The 25,050-nt window shown below is 42.7% G+C and overlaps 2 pseudogenes; both read right to left on the reverse strand.

The window, feature by feature from the left end:
- Window positions 1-5,716: 5,716 nt before the first annotated feature.
- LOC114205281 (developmental pluripotency-associated protein 4 pseudogene) lies at window positions 5,717-9,010 on the reverse strand (annotated as a pseudogene).
- Window positions 9,011-10,060: 1,050 nt separating this feature from the next.
- On the reverse strand, window positions 10,061-10,460 carry LOC114205430 (chromosome transmission fidelity protein 8 homolog pseudogene; annotated as a pseudogene).
- Window positions 10,461-25,050: the final 14,590 nt, after the last annotated feature.

Here is a 25,050-nt window from a genome sequence, read left to right on the forward strand (position 1 = left end):
TGTCAGGGTTATCTTGGTGACTGTGTATATAATTCTTTTGCAGATCATTTCAAAATTTGAAATTTGAGGCCATTTGTGAACGGAGACCTGGGCCACATCGTCTGTTAGCACCTCTTGTGAACTGGGATGCTGGCCCTGCTCCTCTGAGTGGTAGATACTCCACTTAAAACCTGCTGTTTGAGGGACAGGTCCCCACCTGCCCCTGGTAGCACACCTCTGGCCTCAGGACTAGGGCTGTGGCTGGACATCCACGATGACAATTTAGTGACTGACCCCCAGCAAAAGACACAGACACATAGGTTGTTGGATTCAATCAACCCTTTGGCTGACCACAAGGGTGTAGCTCTTTAATGATCAGAGGCTCTTCTCTCCCTGTCTGAAGTTCAAAGTGCTTGTGTTGCCAGTTGGCCTGGAGCAAGTTCTACATTTACTAATAGGCTCCTGGCACAATGCAAAGAGCCCCTGTGCCAGTACTTGCAGTACTCACTGAAGCCTGTGCTAATCTCTGTCCCTAAATATAGTGGCGACTGTCACCATCCAACTTGAGGGTGGTGTGCACTCACCACCTGTATACTTACACGATTCAAATGTCACCTTACACCTTTGTGTTGCTGCCGCAGCAAGAGGCTGGTATGTAGGAAGAGTGGCATAAAAGGGGCATGGAAGTTGAGTAAGTGGGAGTTGGGTTACAGGCAGGGTGCCCTGACCTCTGAGGTCATTCTGAGTGTACTATAACCTTGAAACCAACCCTGCAGACAGAGTTCAAATGCTGGAGCCAATGCCCTGTGTTTAGATGCCTGCTCTTCATTCTGTCAAATCTTGGCCAGGTTCCAGTGCTACTATTATCTTTTGCCTAGCTGCGGTGGGGTGGCAGTCACAATGCAGAGGTGTGGGGGTGGCTGCTCTGGGCCTCTGAGCCTCTGGGCCTGTGCGGCTGGGGAGCATTGCTGCAGAATCCTCGCTACTCTCCCCGCCCCACCCCCCCTGCAGCAGTGAAGCTGCACCTTGGAAGTTTAGAGGCATGAAGTGCAAGTCAGAGGAAGGCCTGTGTTTTCAGCTAAACATTCCCAATCATTCCCAAGGCTGTGAGCAGCCTTTTTCCAAAATTCTGAGATGCTGATGTGCCTCATTAGCTGCTAGCAAGCCTGCGGTTACCTTATCCATAGGAGGCGTGGGCACTTGGTGGACATTGGGTGTAGGATGTCCATCGCTTGAGTTACTTCTAGGGCAATTACTTCCCTGGTTTCTCTTCTTCCTTTCTCCTATGAAGTACAGGTATAGGCCGGTGGCACGTTTGAGTGCTCCAAGTTCCTAACATGTTTTGCCTGGAGCAGGCAATGAGCGCGACCTGGTGAGGAGGGAAGGGCGGGCAGAGGGGTGAATGGGTTCAACCTCCTGTGCCTGCAGACGGGGTGCTTGGCCTTGAAGTTGTCGAGGAAGGACAATATTCAAAACTTTTCCTGTGAATATTGAGAAAGACCTCAGTTAAAAAAAATTTCCTTTAGCACTTATACTTAGTATACAATGAGGAGAAATTGTCTAAGGAAATGGTTTCCAACAATTTTTTTTAATCAAAGAAACATTTTTTTTTTCCAAGTGAAATCTCATGCTACACCCCAATATATAAAACTGGAACAACAACAAGAAATCCTCCCTGTTGATATCTAGAGGCGGCGTCAACTTTCTCCCCCCAGCAAGCTTACTAGCAGTCACGCAGATTTCCAAAGTCCTCGGTGCTAAGGCTCCTTTCGGTTTGATTTCACAGGCAACTGCCTCATGCCCAAAGCTCCCAATTTGATTTCTCAGACTGGCAAGGACCTCTGCGGGCAACTGAGTGTCATCAGTGGGCCTTTGATGCAGGATCTCTGGGGCCTGGGCATTTTATCCTGCATGATTCAGGCAGTGAGAGATGGGTGTGTGGAGATTTGAGGTTCCTCTCCTCATTTGACTTGGTGTTGGCCAGTGCTTGGCAAAGATTTGTAATTTGTTGAATCATTTGTCATTGGACAAATATGCATTGCACTTCTTCTTTATGCTGCCAACCTCCCTGATCTACCTCAAGGATTTTATATTCCAAAGTGGGAAGAGGAAAGAAATAAGGAAATAGCAAGCAAACAAAAAGGACTATTTCTGTTACTAGCAAATGCTCTGAAGAAAACAAAGCAGGTTAATGGGATGGGGGTAAGGGCTGGAGGGTAGTTCTGTAGACTGGATACTTGAGGAAGGCCTCAAAAAGGAATGACACTTAGGCCGAGACCTGAATGGTAATAAATTATTCAGCCAGAAGAAAACCTGGGGGAAGAGTATATGCAGCTTGTGCACAGTCCTTGAGGAGCAGTGTGCTTGGCTCGCCTGGAGAGTGGAAAGCTGGCTAATGTGACAGAGACCTTAGTGACTGGGGGGGAACAAGATTTGGGGACCTGTTCAGATAAACCGAGACGGGGTGTTTGGGTTTGAAGATTAATGGGACTGCAGTGTAGGGTTTTCAGGTTTTCTCCCCCTCAAGCCTCACTCCCTTCTTCAAGTGTTTGGATTGCCATTTATATCCAGAAGATGAACAAATCTATCCTTATCTGTTAATAATGTCTCCTAATTAACAACTAAAACCTACAAGTACCCCAAATTGGAAGAACAGTGGGGTCTCAAAGGAACCAGAAATGCTAGCATTCATGTAATAAATACTAATTTCTTTTAACAGAGGTGTGTTAACTGTAGTCATTATGTACATTACATCCCCTGCTCCTTACCGTGTAAAAGAAGGCATGGAATTGCTGAGGAGGGACTCACCACCAGTGGCCAAAGCATGCAGAAGGTGGGAGGGAAAGGTGCAGGGGCTTCTTTATTTATCTTATAATTGGAAGTTTGTACTTTTGCAGAATTTATACTTATAGCTGTGTGACCTTAGGCAAGTACTTAACCACTCTGTTCTTTTTTCTCATCTGTAAAAAGGGAATAATAGTATTTCCCTTATAACATTGTTTTGAGGATAACATATCTGTAAAATGCTTAGAATACATAGTAAACATATGTGTATGTATGACTATGCACAAAGCAGACTCAGTCCCTGCCCAGCATTTGGCTTCCTGCTCCTTACTGTGTAAAAGAAGGCATGGAATTGCTGAGGAGGGACTCACCACCATTGGCCAAAGTATGCAGAGGGTGGTAGGGAAAGGTGCAGGGGCTTCTCTATTATACCAGGGGCCATCAGGGGTCCAACCCAGGGCCCGTGCTCTAGAAAGCCCCTAGACTCTGCAGAGAATGTTCCAATACAAAGAAAATTCCCTCAGCAGGACCATGAGATGGGGTGAACATAGGCACCTATTGGGTCCTCAATCCCTGCAGCCATCCAGGTGATAACATTATCACTGAGCCCTAGGTCCGAATCCTGAGCCTAACCTTTTCTCAACTCCAGTCCATGCTCCTGGTTTCTGCTTGAACTGATATCTCAAACAAATGGTATGCATCTCTTTTCCTGACTTGGGTACATCCACCAGGCATGTCCTCGGAGGACAGAATGAAGCACGAACATTTAGTGAGCCATATTACCTTCCCAAATGAGGACAAGAGTTACTTGGAGGTTCCTACCATGATTTTAAAAAATTGCTCCAGTTCTTGATTCATAGTATTAGAGCAGGAATGGTCAGTGAGCTCACCCAGAGTAAAGCATCTTTCTAAACTACAACAGTTCTTTTTTTTTTAGAAGTTTATTTTTTTATTTTTTAAGAAGATTTGATTTATTTACGAGAAAGAGAGAGAATGTGTGTGCCGGGGTGAGTGGGGGGAGCAGAGGAAGGACAAGCAGACTCCATGCCGAGTTTGGAGCCCCACTCGGGGCTCCATCCTATGATGCCGAGATCATGACCCGAGCCGAAACCAAGAGTTGGAGGCTTAACTGACTGAGCCACCCAGGTGCCCCTAAATGACAAGGGTTCTAAAGGTACTTCTCTTTCAAAAGCATTCTGTGCTCGGTAGAGCTTTCCAGATGACCTAGACACCGTGGTGCCAGGCCTTCATGGCGTGACTCCTTTATGCTGCAGTGGCCTCATCTCTTCTCACTCCTCCCCATGTTTCCTACCATACCACGCTGCTCCACATTCTCCTGGCATACCTGGAGCTGTCTTCCTGCCTTTCTTGCTAACCCTTACCCAGATTAATCTTCCTGGGATACCCACTCAACTCTTAGGACTCCCTTGGGCATCACTTCCTCTAGGAAGCCTTTCCTCCTCCCTCAACATTGGATCAGATACCTCCTCTGTGACTCCCCGGGCTGCCACACCCCCGCGCTGGAGCACAGGGGCTGTCTCCTTGTGCGCCTCTTTCAGACACCTGGCCTCGTAGAGGGCAGGTTTCATCATTTCATTTCTGTAGCTTCCCAGGGCTTCATAGATGTTTGTTTGTTTTTGAGAGTGAGAACAAGACAAAGAGAGAGAGGGAGAGAGCATAAGTGCAAGTGAGGAGGGACAGAGGGAGAAGGAGAGAGAGATTCTTAAGCAGGCTCCATGCTCAGTGCAGAGCCTGATGCAGGATTTGATCTCATGACCCCGAGATAATGACCTGAGCTGAAACCAAGAGTCAGATGCTCAGCTGACTGAGCCACCAGGCACCCCATTAATAAATGGTTTTAAATGAATAAATGAATGAAATATAATTATTTCCTAGAGTCCTATTGAAAATCTCTGTAGCTACATTCATATTTATCACTTCCGGTGTGTCAATTTTGGGGTCAGGGAAAAAATATAGTTTTTATGTCTATAAAAGGCCTTGGAACACTGAAAAGCTATCTTGTAGGACTTATTTTTTTCTGTGATATATTTTCCTTATATCAGATAATTACTGATTTTCCCTTCTCTGATGCACACTGGAAAGAGTATCTTATGACTATAATTTTTTAGAATGTCTACTAGGGTATATTTCCCTAGTTTTTGGACTGGGGTTTGAATCAATAGTAGTATCAAAAACCCTTGTAATTAGGTAAATATAACATTTATAATTAATCTCAACCATATGTAATAGAAATCATCAACACAACACTGGCTTAAACAGAGAGATTTATTTCTCCCTCATCTAAAAGAAGTCTGGAAGTTGGTTGGAATCTACATTATAGCAGTGAGAACTTAGGTATAAATTAATAACGTGTAAACCCTCCAGATACCTGTAAATTAAAAGTAATGTTATCAAAGGGTTTTTGTAAAGATCTAATGTGACAAACCCTGGCCTGGCACAAAGTAAATATTCAATAGATACTAGAAAAAAATCACATCTATTACATTATTACTGCTAGTTGTTTCCTCTATCAGTTCCTTTTTTAGGTTTGCTACTTTCTAGTAGAATTGATAAACTTCCAGAGATTTGTAGAATTTTCTAGACATAGCTGGAAGGCATGCCTGTGCCCCTATTTACTGTAAACATCTGTTTTAAGCATTCTTTTTTTTTTAAGATTTTATTTATTTGACAGAGAGAGACAGCGAGAGAGAGAACACAAGCAGGGTAAGTGGGAGAGAGAGAAGCAGGCTCCCCGCTGAGCAGGGAGCCCGATGCGGGGCTCAATCCCAGGACCCTGAGATCATGACCTGAGCTGAAGGCAGATGCTTAATGACCAAGCCACCCAGGTGCCCCTGTTTTAAGCATTTAAGCAGGTTTGCCTGTCAGTGCAACTGCCTGCCTTTCTACCCTCACTTACAAGCACAAATGTGCTCTTTCCCCTGGTATTCTAATCTCATTGGAGGCTTTTTATTAATACATTGTTCCTCTGAACACACGGGCACACCATATTGGGAAATTGCAGGAAGGGAGCAAGAAGCATGTACTCATTTTCCCTTGTTTTTCTGAAATCCAGGCTGGTCTAACATAAAACTGCAGGTGAATCCAACCATCCATGTCCACAGGGAGACCTCTCCCATGAACCACACACCACCGGACACTGTAAGTCTCTTGTGGTGATTCCATTGCCTCCATCTTCCTGGCCCTGGCTGCAGTTCTGGTCCAGGAGGCCAATACAGCCTCTGGGCCAAAGTTGTTACCACAATGGTATGAACTTCCTCAAGAAGAGTGGTAACTCTTCAGGTCAGATACCCCCTCCTCAGGGTCAGGAGCTACCTCCAGAGGATCAGTCCTCTCAGATCACATCTTTATCTTGGACTTTTCCAGAGATGTTTTCCCCTTGTCCACTTTTGATTTTCTTTACAACCTCGTCTGCATGTTGGCCTTCTTGGCTGTGACAGGCATATTCCTCTGATTTGGGTATTCAGAGAGTCACTTATGTGCTTCTAGTTTCTGTCTCTGGGGCTCAGCTTTAACTGATAGAACCAGGCCCACACAGTGTCTCGGTGAAGCAGGTTGAATGATGGTAGTTTACAGGGTCGTGGAGACATGGGTGTCTTCTTCTGGTTTTAGGCGGTTGTTGCGTTGTGTATTCTCCTGTGGACGGGAAACTTTGTACTCCTCTACTGATCTTTCTTGTTCGGTCCCCTTCATTGAGCTTCTTGATAAGGCTGATGTGCTTGACTCACTCGAGCCTGCTGTTCCTCTCATTTCCACCAACACGCATTTGAATTTGAGAGTCATATATTCTTCCCCTGACTTCTCTGTGGAGTTCCACTCCTTACCTTTTGTGTTCTGCATAGTCTGAAAAGAGTTGATGCAAAGAAAATTCTTCTGACTTCTGGCTCAAGATTGCTCTTTTAGAAGTTTCCTCCCACTTCCTGCCACCCAAAGGCACTCTCGATTCCATCATTCTAAAATGATGTATATTCACTATTAGAAATGCAATAAGTCAGATGTTTCACCCTAGATAAAATAATTTTCAAATCCTTAAGAGTGCTAAAATGAGGACAAAAAGAACAGCTGGACAGGTGCAACAAGCCCTCAAAAGGGAGTTGAACTGTAGGGAACTGGCTTTAAGTGATGTGGGCCTCATTCCCCTAGAATATCTTAGAGTGATAGGAACACAGTTGGCCCTCACATTTTCCCTGAATGATTGAACCTGGCTGGGATAAGGATGTAAATTCGAGTTTGAATTCAGAGCTTCTGCTGACTTTGTAGAACTGGAGTTGCGCCCCAGTCTCCCTCCCTCTGTGTAGCCTAGGCTTCACCCAAGGGGACCCACCCCGCAAAGAACATGGTTTATGGAGCCATCCAGACAAGAGTTCAAATTCTGGTTCCCATTTTCTAGCAATGTGATCTTAGACAAGTCACTTAACTTCTTTTAAATTTCCTGATTTATATATGGGGGTTGTTGTGAGCTTTATTAAAGGAGGTAAATACTTAACATAAGGCCTGTTAAAGTAAGTGCTCAATAATTAGTAGCTATTATTATTAGTTTTGTTTTGTGCTAAAAATGCACACTACATCTGTTAATGTTTCTTTCCAAGGGATCTCCACCCTGTTTATAAGCCAGGGATGAATGGGTTGGTTATAATGAGTTAAGTTCACCTTACACAATTGGAAAAACATTGGCTTAACCATGGTACAAGTTAATTTCTCTCTCACTTTAAAGTCAGATCATAGGCTCTGCTCCACAAAATCCCCAGGATCTGGGTTCCTAGTCTATTGTGTCATCTCCATTTCCAAGATCACCTCATGGTACAAGATGGTAGCTGTTTTCATTCCAGCCAATAGGAAGGAAATTGAAATGATAAAAGGGTGATGCCAACTGATTCTTCGCCCCCCCATCCCATTTATTAAAGAAATGGTAAGAAAAGATACAAGCAGGAAAAACACCAGCCATCCTTTCACATCAGGCTGAATGAAGCACAGTGATAGCTTCCCTTTATCCCCCTACCGCCCACCCCAATTCCCATCCATGTCAGTTTAGATTTTGAGGTTGTTTGATTGGGAGTACTAGTGGAGAGGGAGTTAGATGAGCAGTGGAGCCTTGATTCTGGCCTCCTCAAAGTCCCAGGAGAAGGAAGCTGCAGGCCCAGTCAATCAAGCAGAAATTGTATTTGGTGGGTCTTGAAGTGGTTGCCCACCTTCCTGTTTTGTGTTCAAGCTCCCAGGGAAAGGTATGGCAGTAGAGGCAGGTCCAAGCTGCCTAGGTCAGAGCTACTGAAGCACAGTCTGTTCACCAATGCAACATTTCTAGAGAGCAGTGAGCTGATTCTCCAGTGGTGAGCAGGGGACTACGTATGAAATGAGACCTGCAGGCCAATGTATCCCTGAGGAAAAGTCCACATGAACAATTGAAGAAACTAGTAAGAAACAAGGGCCAGAAAGCTGTGGGACAAAAGCACAGCAGGCTTCTGGAGGGCTGGAGATCCTTTCTCTCAAGATCAGGATCATTCCCAGCTGCCGTTATCCATCTCCCACATATAACATTTCACCTTCAGTCAAGAAAGCAGAGGAAAAAGATGGCTCATCTGAACTTGAGCCCCAGCTATGTACTTCAGACTGTAGCTCCGCATCTACCCTTACTTATAACACAGCTCCTGCCCAGAACCATGGTGCCTGAAAACCAAAGTGGTCCTGGAGAAAAAACAGTGTTTAAGGGGGTAACATTCTGTTTGGGTACATTATAGCCATTGGACACCCCTGGTCTGGGGAAAGCAGCTGGGTTTGTGCTAGGGAGGCTCCCCACTCTAGGAAACGGGACTGAAGTCTTGCTTACAGGGCCATTCATCCTTGGAAAGGAAGCTGGGTTTAGACCCAGGGTCCCAGATGGCCTTGCAAAAGGAGCTGGGTTGATACCCACAGGGCCTGCTGGAGAAGAGCCCAGGGGCCCAGGAGCTGACCTGGGGAAAGTAACCTGACCAGGGCCTAATGGGCCAGTGGACCTTGGGAAGGCAGCGGGACTTGTACCCTACAAGCCACTGGCCCTTGGGAAGTTAGTTGGGTTGGGGCCTGGTGGCCCAGAGGTTCTTGGGAAAATTGCTGGACTTGAGCCCTGGATGCCAGCGGACCTCTGGAAGGTAGATGGTTTTGAAGCCAATGTGCCAGAGGACTGAGGGAAGGCAGCTGGATTCAGGCACCCTGAACCTGTCCCCCTTGGAAAGGGATTAGCATTTACCCCCATGGGCCCAGCTGGCCTTGAAAAATGAGCTGAATTAGGACCTATGGGGCCAGGAGCCCTGGACATGGATGGATTTGGCCCTGGAAGGCCAATTCCCCAAGAGCCAGGACCCGAGTTTGGGCCTATGGGGCCAGATACTCTTGCCACAGAGGATGGGCTTGTGCCCATGTTTCCAGAAGCCTGTGAGAAAGCAGCTGAATTTGCTCCTGAAAGACCTGCTGCTCTTAGAATGGGGGCAAGATCTAGGCCTTGAGGTCTTAAGACCAGATTCTGTGCCCAGGAGGCCACCCACTCTGGTGTCCACATTAGGGCCTTGGGTTGGGTCCAAGGACTGGGCCCAGGCCACCTGCTCTTGGGCTAGGCCCAAGGCCCAGGCCTATAAATATACCTGACCTCGGGGCAGGGTTTGTACCAATGAAGCCTGACCTCAGATTGGGACTTGGTTCTGGTCCCAGGCCAACGGGGCTAGGATTAGGAGGACCATTCCCAGAAGTCAACAGGACACCTGCTCTCAGGTTGGGCCCAGACTCAGGGCCCATAGGGCCGCCACTTCTGGGGTCAGGACATGTTCCCAGGAGACCACCTGACCTTGAGTTGGACAGAGGACCTGGCCCTGGGAGACCCCCTAACCTTCCGTTAGAGGCCCTGGACCTGGAAGAGCCCCTGCTCCAGGGTTTAGAGATGGATGTGGGTCTGGGCCCAAAAGGCCACTGGGCCTTGGGAAAGAAACTGCACCTGTGCCAGTGGGGTTCATTCCTCTTGGAAAAGAAGCCATGCCTGGGTCACGACCACCAGCAGGGAAAGGTGCTGGATTTGAAGCCAATGAACCTGATGAAGTTGGAAAAGGTGATGGGTTCCTTGGAAATGGGGCCAGATTTCCACCAACAGAACCGGTTGCCATGAGGAAGGGATCAGAATTCATGCCTAGCAGGTGGCCTGTGTTCAAAACAGGACCCCCCCGTGGTCCCAGGGAACCGTGGATTCGTCCTCGAGGTGGCAACAGAGCACGAGTCTAAGGAGTTGGCTGCTCTCTAGGGAAAATCCGGGGTTCTTTCATACTTTCTTGGAGACGTTGGTGATAATGGGCTTGGGGTGAGTTTTGAAAAGGATCTTGTTTTTGATGAGTGCTGTCACCAGGTACTGGGTGCCAGTCTTGCAGCCAAGCTCATCACAGTCCTGCTCCCAGGAGTGTGTTTGACAAGAATGGCAAATTCTCCAGATGGATGATTTTTCCATACAGGATAAGATGCCCCACGATCAGCACAGGGATTCCCTCAGTGGTGTAACGTAGGTCTCCCAGGAGGTTTCCAGCTAATCCAGTGCTGTAGCAAGCCTCGATCTCCCCCTGTAGCTCCATCAGCACCCATTCTGCCAGGCCTCCAGCCCCAGCACTGGAAATAACAATTTGTACCATGAGCTTTCCGTCTTTAAAAAGCAACTGAAAGTAAGCTGCAATGGCGGCTACCGATCGCAGCGGCGAACGGCAAACGGGCAACAACCGAACCTGATGCCAACTGATTCTTAAAGTGAGTTCCCGGAAGAAGCTACGTTAATTTATGTTTACATTTCATTGACCAAAAAGTAGTTACATGGCTTCAAACAGCTCCAAGGGAAAATGTAGTATTTACTCTGGGTAGCCATGTGTCCAGCTAAAATTGCCATTACTATGGAAGGGGAGAAGCCAAATGATAATTTGAAGCCAATTATCATTCTGTGGCACAGAGAGCCACTCTCAGGGGCAGCCAGAGTGGGAAGAATCTTTGGACTCTGATGGCTTTTGATGGCACAGGGGAAAATAATTAATAAAGTGGTTGGTGCTGATAAATTGGATTTGCCTTTGATCTTATCAAGAAAATGTGATCTGGAAGTGCTCTGTCCAATGAGTTAGCCACTAGCCATATGTGACTATCGAGCATTTGAAATGTGGCTCGTCCAGCTGGAGATGTGCTATAATATATACACTGAATTTTGAAGACTTAGTATAAGAATGTAAAAAAACCTCAATTTTTTTTTTACAGTGCCTACATGTTGAAATAATATTTTGCATGTACTGGATGAAATAAAATATTATTGAAATTAATTGCACCAGCTTAGTTTTACTTCTTAAATTTAACAGTATGTATGTGGCTTGCATTATTTTTCCACTGTCCCAAATCTAAAAGAGCCTGTCTCCTCAGGCAGGAGATTCTATATTAATACAGAGAGGGATCACATGATTAAATAAATGACTAAACGAATGATAAATTCTCTAACATGGGACTCAGAGAGCAAGATTCTGGTACCATACCCGGAACTGTTGTCCAAAGGAGGTGGTTCTGTGTTCCTTGCCCTTGACAGGCTTGTCCCCACAAGGGACAGATGATAATGTCACCAGTCCCTAAGAGCAGCCGAGTCAACTTCACCTCATGTTATGGCTCTACTTCAGTGACCCACTCTACAATTCCATTTTCAGGTTATCCTTAGCTTTTCTATGAATATTTCCACACAGTGAGAAACTATTAAGCCAAGTGATCTGCTTGGATGAAATGACATTTCTGAACTTCAACTTTAAAAGATGGAATGCTAATAATGAGAAAATGTATTTGCCATCAGAGAGTCTTGGCATTTTTTCCCTTCTTCCTGTCAAAGATCCCTAATTATCTAGGGCATTGGTACTTAAAGTATGGTCTGTGGACCAGCAGCATCAGTATGACCTGGGAGCTTGTTAGAAATACAAATTCTCTGGCCTCACCCCAGACCTAATGAATCAGAAACTGGGGGTACATCCCAGCACTCGGTGTTTTAACAAGCCTTCCAAATGATTACTGCTGTTAGCTCAAGTTTGAGACCCATTAGTTTAAAGTGATAGTTTTCTTAAAAAATAGATCACCTCCCTAAGATGTACCTAGTAGTTTTTTTTTTTTTAAGGCTTACCCTGTTTAATGTAATATGTCATGAAAGGGAAATTATGCAGGAATTATTACCTTTTGGTTATAAATAAATGTGATGTCACATTTCTTGCTGGCTTCTGAGTACAGTTTGGTAAGAAAAAGAGAGCTTTGAGAAATACCTAAAAAATATAAGGTATTGGAGGCTATTTTGGGGTATGATTTTCCTTAGCCTACCTCTTCTTCTTTTTAAAAAGATTTTATTTATTTGACAGAGAGAGAGAGAGTGCACGAGCACAAGCCGAGGGAATGGCAGGCAGAGGGAGAGGGCGAAGCAAGCTTCCTGCTGAGCAAGGAGCCCAATGTGGGGCTCAATACCAGGACCCCGGGTGCATGACCTGAGCTGAAGGCAGATGCTTAACTGACTGAGCCACCCAGGCGCCCCTCTAAGTGACATTCTTTATTTTCTCAGACAGCTGTTCTCACTTCCCCACTTTTGATCATGTGAACAGTTTTATCCTGTAAAGTCTTTCCCCACTCCTAATCCCTTAATAAGTCTGTGCTTGACTCTGCAGATATCCAAACCCAGTTTTTCCAAGGCACTGGGTCTACAATTCCACTCTTGAAATATGATGCATGATGACAGTTGCAGCTAGCAGCAGTAGGAAGAATGTAGGGCACCATCCATCACTAAACTTGGGAACCTGCAGAGATGCCAGGCACACAGACGGTGGGCCAACCACTTTGCTTGCTGAGCAGTAACCCCTCAACTCCACTCCAGGGGACTGGCATTTGCCCCAGAAACTCTGAGTACTCTTGCCTTTCTTGAACTGCTGATGGAGTCATACCTCAGACTCCAGCACTCCTGTCAGCAGATCGTACCTTTTGGGGTAGGGATTAGGTGGGGTTGGGGTGGGAATATTACTGGATCTGAAAACTGATGCCTTGCCCTTTCCAGCTCTTGCACAGGCAGGCATCAACAATGTGTATGGAGTTTTATAGTTTCCAAGACACTTTCAGATTTCATCATTTATGAAGCAACTTCACCTCCCTGAGAGGGGAGCAAGGAGTTACCATCATCAGTTTTATAGATGAGGTAACAGTTCTGGAAGGTTGCCATCTTTTCCTGGGTACCTCAAACAAGAAAAGGCAAAGCTGAGCTTACAGCAAGGCTTTATGTAAACCTGACCTTTGGTTTACCAACTCTTCCTTGCTAAATGGTTAGAATCTCACCCTAAAAATCCCCAAGTGGCATCTTAATGGTTTTGTTCTATGAAGATTTGACACAATGAATGCATTTATGGAAAACACATTTGTATTCAGATTACAAGTGGCCATCACATCCATTACTTTATCTAGTTTCTATAACAACCTTACGTAGATGCTTTTGTTATTCTTGGTTTACAGCTGACAAAAAACTCAGGCTGGAGTAGGATGGGTAGCTTGCTCTACTCACAACAGAACCTCTGCCCACCACATTCAGCTAACTCCTCTCTGCTATAAATTCTAAACTGCAAAGAAAGGAGATGAATGCAGTAAGGCAGGTATCTCAAACCATTTCTATTTTTTATTTTTTTTTAAAGATTTTTATTTATTTGTGAGAGAGAGAGAGCACAAGCAGGGGAAGGGGCAGAGGAAGAGGGAGAAGCAGATGCCCTACTCAGCAGGGAGCCCAATGCGGGGCTCGACCCCAGGACCCTGGGATCATGAGCTGAGCTGAAGGCAGATGCTTAACCAACTGAGCCACCCAGACACCCCAAACTATTTTTGTTTTAGAAATAACAGATGCGGGTGCCTGGGTGGCTCAGTCGTTAAGCCTCTGCCTTCGGCTCAGGTCATGATCCCAGGGTCCTGGGGTCGAGCCCCGCATTGGGCTCCCTGTTCTCCCTCTCCCCCTGCTTGTGTTCCCTCTCTCGCTGTGTCTCTCTCTGTCAAATAAATAAATAAAATCTTAAAAAAAAAAATAACAAATGCTTGGGAGACTCCCACCTGCTTTCATGAACTCTGTGAAGCTCTAGGGGTGGGAACAAATGCCCCAGGTGATGCTTCTGATTGGCTGAGGCTGGGAAACACTGCATCAGGGGAAAGATACATGCAGAGTACTACAATTTGTTTCCTTTAAACGCCTTGATTTTTTTCATAGGAGGTGTTTCTTTCTGATGGGTGTTTTGGGTGGGCCTTTGGAAAGGAGGTCAGTGAGAGGACTTCACCACTAGATCTTTTATTTTCTTCTTTATGTACAATTTTCTTTTTTTTTTAAAGGTTTTATTTATTTAGGGGCGCCAGGGTCCTGGGTTTGAGCCCCGCATCAGGCTCCCTGCTCTGCGGGAAGCCTGCTTCTCCCTCTCCCACTCCCCCTGCTTGTGTTCCCTCTCTCAAATAAATAAAATCTTAAAAAAAAAAAAAAGACCCTGGGATCACGACTCAAGCCGAAGGCAGACGCTTAATGACTAAGCCACCCAGGCGCCCCTTTATGCACAATTTCTATCCATCTAAGGTTTGGCTTCCCTGGATAGCAACCGCGACTGTAATTAAATTTCATCTGGTGAAATACTGACCTGGTTCAGATAATTTTAGATTCAAGTTTCGTACTCTAACGGATAGCTACCTCTTCCATCTTGCAATTCTGTGTAGTTCTGAGTTACAATTCTTCTGAAAATAGACATCAGTTGTTAAATTGATTCTTAAATATTCCCTGTCAAGGTTTTCCACTGTCGAAAGACTCTAGAACCTTCAACCAGCATCAGCATCACCTGGGAGCTTGTTAGAAATACCAAGCTCAGATTCTGCCTCAGGTGTACTGAATCAGAATCTGCATCCAGCAAGATGTCCCAGTGATTCATTTGTACATTAACATTTGAGAAGCCCTGGTTTAGGACACCTTTCCTTTCAGTAATAGTTACAACGTATTAGGTACCCACTATCTCTCAGGGGAGGTATTTTACACTTTTAAAATCTGGTCCTCACAATGACCCTAGAGGGAAAGAATTATTATCCTCATCCTATGAAGGAGGAAACTGGTTCTGAGAGATTTAACCACTTGCCCACTTAGTAGGTAATGAATGAGGTGGAATTAAAGCAGGTCTACTCTTTCTTAGAACACTTGGCTTAAACCTTTTTCTTCCTTCCCTTCCTTAAGCTCTCCACTCAACTGAGTTTCCCCCACCCATCTCACATTTGATGCAATTGATGAACCAATATTGATATATTATTAGTAACTAAAATCCAGTTTGCATTACAGTCCACTCTTTGTGTTGTACATTCTATATGTTTTGCCAAATGATAATGTAATTCACTGCCCTAAAAATCCCGTGTTACAATTATTCATCCCTCCCCCTCCCCTCCCAACCCTTGGCAACTGCTATCTTTTTATTCTCTTCATAGTTTCGCCTTTCTTTTATAATAAAAAAATGATTCTTGTACCTGGGAAACAAGTAAATAACCAAAGGATGTTGGTTGGCATTTTGTCCATCTAATTCTTCATTGTTGGGTGCCTGGGTGGCTCAGTTGGTTGAGCATCTGCCTTCGGCTCAGATCATGATCCCAGGGTCCTGGGATCAAGTCCCACATCAGGCTCCCTGCTCAGCGGAGAACCTGCTTCTCCCTCTCCCTCTGCCTGCCTCTCTTTCTGTCAAATAAATAAATTAAAAAAAAAATCTTAAAAAAAAATAATTCTTCATTGTGTCTCCTAAATCCAGAATAGTGATAATAATGGGAATAACTAGGGGAAACCTCTTTACATTCTGATTTAAATCTTTCCATATATGTGATTATATATGTACGTATGGTTACATATATACTTATATGTACAGTCTCCTATGTTTGAAAGGATAATTCATTTATGTGAAGATTTATTAAATGTTTAATATGCTCCAGACATCCCACAAGGCACTTCATAGATCTTTTAATCTTTATCACACAAAAGATTGTGTGATAAAGGCGGTTCCTAACTTGCTGTAGGGATTTATAATCTAATAACAATGATATTTAATAATGGATATTTGTTGTTTGCAAAACAGTTTTTTTCACATGAGCGATCTTACCTTCAAAATAATCTTTTGAATTATTATTGGCTTTATTTTGCTGTGAGTTTAAGAGACTTGTCTTGGAAGCAGATCTAGTTTTTTTCATGCCAAATCCTGCACTACTGCAGTGCTGATTCACACTGAGCTTGTGGCAAACCAGACCTTTTCCCCTACTTGTCTCAGTGTTTAACCCTGTCATCTTCATTCTAAACTTGTGCACTTGTTGCAGTTCAGTAATATATTTTTCTTTCAATAGATATTCAGAAATATTTACTAAGAAGCTACAGTTCTGCTGGGAGCTTTATGTACATGGATGAACAAAAATATTTGGTCTTTGCTCTTGTGGGGCCTACAATCTGTTCAATTTATACCTGTGTTCTTAACTAGGATGCAGTGGAGAAGATTTCTTGAATTCTGTTTCACCATTAAGCTAGCAGATGCATTTTGGCATCATTTGCAAATTTAGGAACCACATTTTATGTTCTGCTCAAGTCTTTGGCAAAGAGTTGTCAAGCCCTTTATTTTCTTTCTTGATGGATTTAAAAAGGAAAGCTAAAGATGGAGGACTGTCTTTGGGTAAGGTTGTTTGGTAAGATACGTAGCTAACATTTTTTCATCTTCCCTAAGGATATCATGAAAGACTTCATCAGATGATTTACAGAACCTAAACATCACTCTGTATCAGTATTCCCTGATTTCTAATGATTAAGTGCAGGGACTCTGGAGCTTGGATGCCTTGGGTTCAAATTCTGGCGCTACTACTTATTAGCTGTGTGATCTTGGGCATATTACTTGATCTCTCTGTACCATAGTTTCCTACGTTTATAAGTACATTCATAAGTTCAAAGGATATTAATAAATAATAAATTGATAAATTTCAGCAAATCTGAAAGTCTAAACAGTATGAATGATTTTTCTGGTAAGATATAAATGAGTAAAATTGGTGCAAAAAGAGACAGAAAGCCAAAAATGATAGAAGAAATGAAAAAAGTTATTAAATTCTTCCTTAAGGGAAAAAAACCTGAAATTGGTTTGCAACTGAATCTAATCTTCAAGAAGAGTTAATTCATTATCTTTAATCAGTTAACCAAATTACTTCATACTCTAGAAAGGTCTGGAAAGTTCCTCAATATCATGAAACAAGCATAACTTTAATACTAAAATCTGATAAACACAGCACCAAATGCTTCTGTAGTTCAACTTATGCATATATATGAAAGGTTTCTGTTTTTTTTTTTTTAAAGATTTTATTTATTTATTTGAGGCAGAATGAGAGAGAGAGAGAGCACATGAGAGGGGGGAGGGTCAGAGGGAGAAGCAGACTCCCCGCCGAGCAGGGAGCCCGATGCGGGACTCGATCCCGGGACTCCAGGATCATGACCTGAGCCGAAGGCAGTCGCCTAACCAACCGAGCCACCCAGGCGCCCTATATGAAAGGTTTCTAGATAAAACTTTAGCATACCCATTTGAAAAATAAGAACAAAGTTGGGGACTCACAGTACCGGATTTTAGATTTACCACCTACCAAGAAAGGGTGATAAAGGCATAAGAATAGTCTTATAGAAGAATGGAATAGAATAGAGACTCCAGAAATAGACCCAAACACATTTATGATCAATTGAATTTTGAAACAGGTGCAAAGGAAATTCAATGGAGAAAGAACAGCCTTTTAAACAAATGGGGCTGAAGCACCTGGAAGCCTATATGTGAAAGCAAAAATAAAAAGAGTAATGACAGTAACAACAACAACAAAACCTTGACCCTTACCTTACAACTTTAAAGATACTAAACTGAAATGCATTATAGACATAAATATAAGAGCTAAAACTATACAACCTCTAGAAGAAAGCATAGAAAAAGAGAGGAAAATCTTTGTAATCTTGGGTTAAGCAAAGATTTCTAAATAGGACATAAAAAATGAACCATAAAAGAAAAAATTAAAATAAAATGCATTGAAAAATTAAAATGTGTTTTGTCAAAATAGATAATTTCTGCCCTTTGAAAGACAACATTAAAGTAGATGATAGGTAGGGCATACACTGGGAGAAAAAAATATTTGCAACATATATATCTAATAATGGACCTGTATCCAGAATATGTCAATAATTCTTACGGTTCAGTGAAAAGTCAAACAGCCCATTGACAATACCAAATACTGGCAAAGATGTAGAGGAACTGGAACTCTGATAGCTTTCTGTGGGGAATGCAAAATAGTGCAGCAACTTTGGGAAAGAGTTTGGCAGTTTTAGAGTGTTAAACATATATTTGTCATATGACCCAGCAATCTCACACATATGCATTTACTCAAGGGAATCAAAGTATTTGTTTACACAAAGGCATACTTAAATTTTTATAGCAAATATATTCATAGTAGTCAAAAACTGGGAACAAAATTCTGAAAGTCCATCGACTGGTGAATGGATAAATAAATTGTGTACACATATAGGATGGAATACTATTCCACAATAACAAAGGAACAAACTACTGATGCATGCAGCAAGATGGATGAATTTCAAAAACATTATGTAGAGTGATAAAAACATTCACAAAAGCCTAATACTGTATGACTTTATTTATAACATAACATTCTGGAAAAGATGAGACTAGAAGGACAGAAATCAGACCAGTGGTTCCCAGGGATTTGGGGTGGGACAAACTGACTGCAAAAGAGCTTAAAGAAATACTCTGGTGTGATGGAAATGTTTCTATCTTGATTGTGGTAGATGTTACATGCCTGAAAATAGTTGTCAAATTCATCAAATTGTGTACTTCAGGAGGATGAATTTTACTATCTCTAAATTATACCGCAATAAACTGGACTCACAAAATGTAGTAAGTTTGGGCACCTGGGTGGCTCAGTTGGTTAAGCGACTGCCTTCGGCACAGGTCATGATCCTGGAGTCCCGGGATTGAGTCCCGCATCGGGCTCCCTGCTTAGCGGGGAGTCTGCTTCTCCCTCTGACCCTCTTCCCTCTCGTGCTCTCTATCTCTTATTCTCTCTCTCTCAAATAAATAAATAAAATCTTTAAAAAAAATGTAGTAAGTTTAGTAATGGTGTTGAAAGATTAATAGACCCTAAGTAAGTATGTTTTAGGAATGCCAGAAAGGTTTGCCATTAGGAAATCCAACAATATAATTCCCTACAGCAACAAATTAAGGAAAAAATATGAAGTCATCAGTAAATGCCAAGAAAGGTTTTGATACAATCAGCAGTCATTTCTAATTAAAACTTTAATTAAAATATTGAGTGTACAAAAGAAACTCTTAACAAAAATATATCAGGAAACACATATAAGAATATTCATAACAGAAAGCTGGAAACAACCCAAATGTCCATCAACAGGAGAATGAATACATAACTTATGGTTTATTCACATAACGTACTATTATATGGCATTCAAAAGAATGACTCACAGCTACACATAAGAATACGGATGAATCAGCAATAGAATATGGAGGGAAAAATGTAGGTCCCCAAAGGTTACGAAAGAGTAGCATGATCGGTGGGAGTTAAGACAGTGGCATAGAAGGACCCTAGGCTAGCCTCTCTCGTCCCTCCAAAACAACTAGATAACTATCAGATCATTCTGAATATCCAAGACCTGAGGACCGACAGAACAAACTGCACAACTAGAGGGAAAGAAGAGCCACATTGAGCAAGGTAGGAAGTGTGGAGATGTGGTTTGGGGGTGAAATGGATCACGGGTGCTATGGAGGGAAGGGAGCCTTGGTCATGGAGAAAGGTGAGAGACAGAGAAAGAGAGAGAGGAACACACAGGGGAACGCACAAGGAGAACACTTTCTCAAAACCATTGGCTGGGAAAAAGAGAGGGACTGATTTTCGTGGGTCTTTGTAACCGGTGGGGCTTAAAGACTGGAGTTTTAAAGGTCGGCAGGCTTGGTTGGGATAGAGCCCTGAGGCCACTGCCCTACCCCTGGAGAGAAGGCAGGCAAGCAACCAGGGTCAGATGGCATGGAGGCAGAGATCTGAGGATTACCTGGGGTACATGAGGGAGATTGTTCACTCTTCTTGGAGCACATCTGTGAGAGGTGGTGTTTGCAGAGATGCCTCTCTGGGGACAAAAGAGCCAGGTGGCACCATTGGCCCCCCGCCCCTCAGCATAGATGTAGAACTCCTTGCTGAGGGTGGCTCACCCCAACACTGGTTGCCTAGGCTGCTTTCTGCAAGTCCCATGCCCCTGCACTCTGGTATGACTGCCCTTATTGGTCAAACCCGCATTAGTCCCAGTGCAGGGAGACCCTCCCTAAGAAGACCAGCACAGGCCCCTGCCCATACCATGTCCCTAAAGTTTGGAGTTTTAAAAGTCAGCAGGCTTGGCTGGAACAGAGCCCTAAGTACACTGCCCTGCTCCTGGAGAGAAGGCAAGCAAACAACCCGGAGATACACAGAGTGAAAACAGCAGTCTGAAAAACACCTGGGATGCACAGGGGGGCAGATTATTTGCTCTTCTGGGAGTGCTTCCCTGAGAGCAGCAAGCACAGAGTCCGCTCTCTGTGGACAAAGGAGCTGGCTGGAGCCATTTCCCTCCCTGGCCCCTCAACATAAACCAACTTCAGTGAACAGCACAGCGTCAACACTGGCTGCCTAACCTGCTTACACCAGGCCCCCTGCGCTCTGCCAGTACTGCCCTTTTTGGGCAAGTATGCCTCAGTCCCAGTGCAATGGGATCTTTCCCCAGAAACCCAGCAGAAACCCATACATGAACATCTCCCAACCAGAGAGTTCTGCAAGGCTTCAGTTCTAGTGGAAGTAGCATCAGGTCTTATTTAACAAGTAGACCAGAGCAGACCTAGTTAAAACTCGCCACACTCTGGCCAAGGTCCAAGCACTACCCACTGCGGGCAAGGAGAGTCTCTGGAGATGACTGGCCTGAAGGACAGAACAGCCAAAACACAGCAGCAGAGTGCATGCAGCACACACCAGAGATACTCCTTAAAGTGCCAGGTCCTGGACACTATATGACCTCATCATTAAGCCATTACTCTCAGGAGCAGGAAACATAACAGGCTTTTCCAACACACAGAAAGAGACAGACACCTAGACAAATGCCAAGATGGAGGAATTCATCCCAAATGAAATAACAAGAAAAGGTAATGGCCAGAGATATAATCAAAACAGATATAGGTGACATGCCTGAAGAATTTAAAGCAACAACCCTAAGGATACTCACTGGGCTTGAGAAAAGTATGGAAGACTTTAGAGAGGCCCTTACCACAGAGGAAAAATGAGTTAAAAAATAGAAATGAAAAATACAATAACTGATTTTAAAATAGAGTGGATGTCCACATCCTTGCCAATATTTGTTGTTTCCTGACTTGTTAATTTTAGCCATTCTGACTGGTGTGAGATGGTATCTCATTGTGGTTTTGATTTGTATTTCCCCGATGCCAAGTGATGTGGAGCATTTTTTCATGTGTCTGTTAGCGATTTGTATGTCTTCTCTGGAGAAATGTCTGTTCATGTCTTCTGCCCATTTCTTGACTGGATTTTTTGCTTTATTGGGTGTTGAGTTTGATAAGTTCTTTATCGATCTTGGATACTAGCCTTTATCTGATATGTCATTTGCAAATATCTTCTCCCATTCCATAGATTGCCTTTTAGTTTTGTTGACTATTTCCTTTGTTGTGCAAAAGCTTTTTATCTTGATGAAGTCCCAATAGTTCATTTTTGCTTTTGTTTCCCCTCCCTTTGGAGACATGTCTAGGAAGAAGTTGCTGTGGCTGAGGTTGAAGAGGTTGCTGCCTGTGTTCTCCTCTAGGATTTTGATGGATTCCTGCCTCACATTTTGGTATTTCATCCATTTTCAATTTATCTTTGTGTATGGTGTAAGAAAATGGTCTAGTTTCATTCTTCTACATGTGGCTGTCCAAATTATTGATGGATGGATGAATGGCTAAAAAAAGATGTGGTGTATATATACAATGAAATATTACTCAGCCATCAGAAAGGATGAAATCTTACCATTTACATCGATGTGGATGGAACTGGAGGGTATTATGCTGAGCAAAATAAGTCAATCAGAGAAAGACAATTATCATATGGTTTTACTCATATGAGGAATATAAGAAACAGCACAGAAGATCATAGGGGAAGGGAGGGAAACACAGGATGGGAAGAAATCAGACAGGGAGACAAACCATGAGGGACTCTTAACTATGGGAAAGAAACTGAGGTTTGCTGGAGGGGAGGTAGGTGGGGGGATGGGTAACTGGGTGACAGGCATTAAGGAGGGCACGTAATGTGATGAGCACTGGATATTATATGCAATTGATGATGAATTACTGAACTCTACATCTGAAACTAATGATATTCTATATGTTGGCTAACTGAATTTAAATAAATAAGAAAAGAAACAGAGTGGATGTAATGAACACAAGGATGGAAGAAGCAGGGGAGTGGATAGGTGATACAGAAGATAAAATAATGGAAAATAAGCTGAATAAAAGAGAGAAAGAAGAATTATGCAACATGAGAATAGACTTAGGGAACTCAGTGACTTAATCAAACATAACATTCATATCATAGGATATCCCATAATAACATTCATATCATAGGAGTCCTAGAAGAAGAGACAGAAAAGGGGACAGCAAATTTATTTGAGGAAATAATAGCTGAAGACTTCCCTTATCTGGGTAAGGAAACAGACATCCAAATCCAGGAGCACTCTAGAGAACTACCATCAGAATCGACAAAAACAGGTCAACACCAAGACATATTGTAATTAAATTTGCAAAATATAGTGATAAAGAAAAAAATCCTAGAAGCAGAAAGACAAAAGAAGTCCCTAACTTACAAGGGAAGACCCATAAGGCTAGCTGCAGATGTCTCCACAGAAGGAGAATGGCATGATATATTCAATGTGCTGAATGGGAAAAATCTACAGCCAAGAATACTCTATCCAGCAAGGCTATCATTCAGAATAGGAGAGATAAATATTATGAAAAATTATTTGTCAACAAATTGGACAACCTGAAAGAAATGGATAAATTCCTAGAAACATATAAACTACCAAAACTGAAACAGGAAGAAATAGAAAACTTGAATAGACCAATAACCAGCCAAGAAATTGAATCAGTAATCAAAAAACTCCCAACAAACAAAAGTCCAGGGCCAGATGGCTTCACAGCTGAATTCTACCAAACACTTAAAGAAAAGTTAATGCCTATTCTTCTCAAACTATTCCAAAAAATAGAAAAGGAAGGAAAACTTCCAAATTCATTCTATGAGGCCAGCATTACCCTAACCCCAAAACCAAAGACTCCACTAAAAAAGAGAACTACAGGCCAATATCCCTGATGAACATGCAAAAATTCTCAATAAAATACTAGCAAATCTAATCCAACAGTACATTAAAAGAATCATTCACCGAGATCAACTGGGATTTATTCCTGGGCTGTAAGGGTGGTTCAATATTTGCAAATCAATCAACTTGATACACCACATTAATAAAGGAAAGGATATGATCCTTTCAACAGATGGCCAGAAAAATCATCTGATAAAGTACAACATCCATTCATGATAAAACCCGTCAACAAAGTAGGGTTAAAGGGAACATACCTCAGCATAATAAAGGCCCTATATGAAAATCCCATAGCTAATATCATCCTCAGTGGGGAAAAACTGAGAGCTTTTCCTCTGTGGTCAGGAATAAGACAGGGATGTCCACTCTCACCACTATTAGTTAACATAGTACTGGAAGCCCTAGCCACAGCAATCAGACAACACAAAGAAATAAAGGGCATCAAAACTGGCAAGGAAGAAGTCAAACTTTCACTTTTGCAGATGACATACTCTATGTAGAAAAACCCAAAAGACTCCAGCAAAAAAACTGTTAGAACTGATCAACGAATTCAGCAAAGTTATAGGATACAAAATCAACATACAGAAATCTGTTGCATTTCTATACACCAATAATGAAGCAGCAGAAAGAGAAATCAAGGAATCAATCCCATTTACAATTACACCAAAACCAATAAGATACCAAGGAATAAACCTAACCAAAAAGGTAAAAGATTTGTACTCTGAAAACTATAAAACACTGATGAAAGAAATTGAGGAAGACACAAAGAAATGGAAAGACAATCCATGCTCATGGACTGGAAGAACAAATATTATTAAAATGTCTGTACTACCCAAAGCAATCTACACATTTACTGCAATCCCTATCAAAATACCAACAGCATTTTTCCGCAGAGCTAGAACAAACAATCCTAAAATGGGTATGGAACCACAAAAGCCTCTGAATAGCCAAAGTAATCTTGAAAAAGAAAAGCAAAGCTGGAGGCATCACAATTCTGGACTTCATGTTATATTACAAACCTGTAGTGGTCAAGACACTATGCTACTGACACAAAAATAGACACATAGATCAATAGAACAGAATAGAAAACCCAGAAATGAACGCACAGCTATATGGTCAATTAATCTTTGACAAAGCAGGAAAGAATATCTAATGGAAAAAAGTCTCTTCAACAAATGGTTTTGGGAAAACTGGACAGCAACACTCAAAAGAATGAAACTGAACCACTTTCTTATACCATACGCAAAAAGTAAATTCAAAATCTATTAAAGACCTAAATGTGAGACAGGAAACCATTAAAATCCTAGAAGAGAACACAGGCACTAACCTCTTTGACGTTGACCATAGCAACTTCTTATGAGATATGTCTCCTGAGGCAAGGGAAACAAAAGCAAAAATAAACTATTGGGACTTAATCAAAATAAAAAGCTTCTGCACAGCAAAGGAAACAATCAACAAAACTAAAAGTCAACCTATGGAATGGGAGAAGATATTTGCAAATGACATATTTGATAAAGGGTTAGTATTCAAAATATATAAAGAACACTTAACACCCAAAAAACAAATAATCCAGTTAAAAAATGGGCAAAAGACACAAATATACATTTTCCCTACAGATGGCCAACAGACACATGAAAAGATGGTCAACATCACTCATCATCAGGGAAATATAAATCAAACCCACAGTGAGATATCACCCCACACCAGTCAGAATGGCTAAAATTAACAACACAGAAAACAACAGGTGTTGGCAGGGATGTGGAAGAAGGGGGAACCCTCTTATGCTATTGGGAGTGCAAACTGGTACAGCCACTCTGGAAAACAGTATG

The sequence above is a fragment of the Eumetopias jubatus genome, unplaced genomic scaffold (genome assembly GCF_037043125.1).
Source record: "Eumetopias jubatus isolate StellerSeaLion01/CBP00866 unplaced genomic scaffold, mEumJub1_p1.0 scaffold_17, whole genome shotgun sequence".
Lineage (NCBI taxonomy): Eukaryota > Metazoa > Chordata > Mammalia > Carnivora > Otariidae > Eumetopias > Eumetopias jubatus.